Consider the following 988-nt stretch of genomic DNA (forward strand, 5'->3'; position numbering starts at 1 on the left):
GTCGACAAGGCGCAGACGTGCGCCGTGCCGAGTAGGAGTATCCATGACAACCTCCATCTGATCCGCTACAGCATGGACAGGGTAGTTAAGGAACCTGGCATGAGTGGGGCGCTGATCAATTTGGATCAATCAAAAGCTTTCGATAGGGTAGACCATCGATACTTGGAGGCCGTCCTCATAGCGGCTGGTTTCGTTCCCGTCTTCCGCGGTTGGATCGCTGCCTTATACAGCGGCGTCCGCTCGGTAGTTCGCGTAAACGGTCATCTATCCAGACCCTTCGGCATCATGCGTTCGGTTCGTCAAGGATGCCCCCTCTTGGCCCTTTTGTATATATTGACTCTTGAGCCTCTAGTGCGGAAGCTGGCGACACTGAGGGGCATCCCACGAGAGCTGGGATATGGGACGAGCGTGTCTGCATACGCGGACGACGTCACCGTCATAGTGTCGAGCCAAAACCACATCGAGCTGGTCGGCGAGAGACTAAAAGAGTACGAAGCGGTAACGGGAGCAAAAATTAACCGGGATAAGTCAGTGGGCTTGCGGCTCGGCACCTGGAGAAGCAAGCCCATGCCGTCTAACAGCGTCTCCACTGTGGGACGCTGGACCGACGGGCCGGTTAAATTGCTCGGAGTCTGGTTCGGTCCGGACCTCCTAATGGAGAAGAACTGTCAGCCGAGTCTATTGTGCAAATTGCTCCGCCACCGTCCCTGAACAGGGAAGGCAAGGCAGTGTTCATCATACTGGTGGCAATGGTGAAAGAATGTGTGTGGTGGACCCGAGCGAAAGGATTAGAGACGAAAACTTACCTCTCTGGCCAATCGCTCATCAACTTTTTCAAGTATCACTTGAAAAGGAAGGTGAGAATAGAGAGGCAATTTTTGTCTCGTGAAAGTTTCATTAAAAGGTGGATGAATGTAGCAAAGATGGTGCGTGCGAGTGACGATACCTCTTTGAGCATGATCCTATAAATCGAGAAAAAAAAGAAAAA

This window comes from Octopus bimaculoides, chromosome 2 (assembly GCF_001194135.2).
Source record: "Octopus bimaculoides isolate UCB-OBI-ISO-001 chromosome 2, ASM119413v2, whole genome shotgun sequence".
In the NCBI taxonomy this organism is placed as follows: Eukaryota; Metazoa; Mollusca; class Cephalopoda; order Octopoda; family Octopodidae; genus Octopus; species Octopus bimaculoides.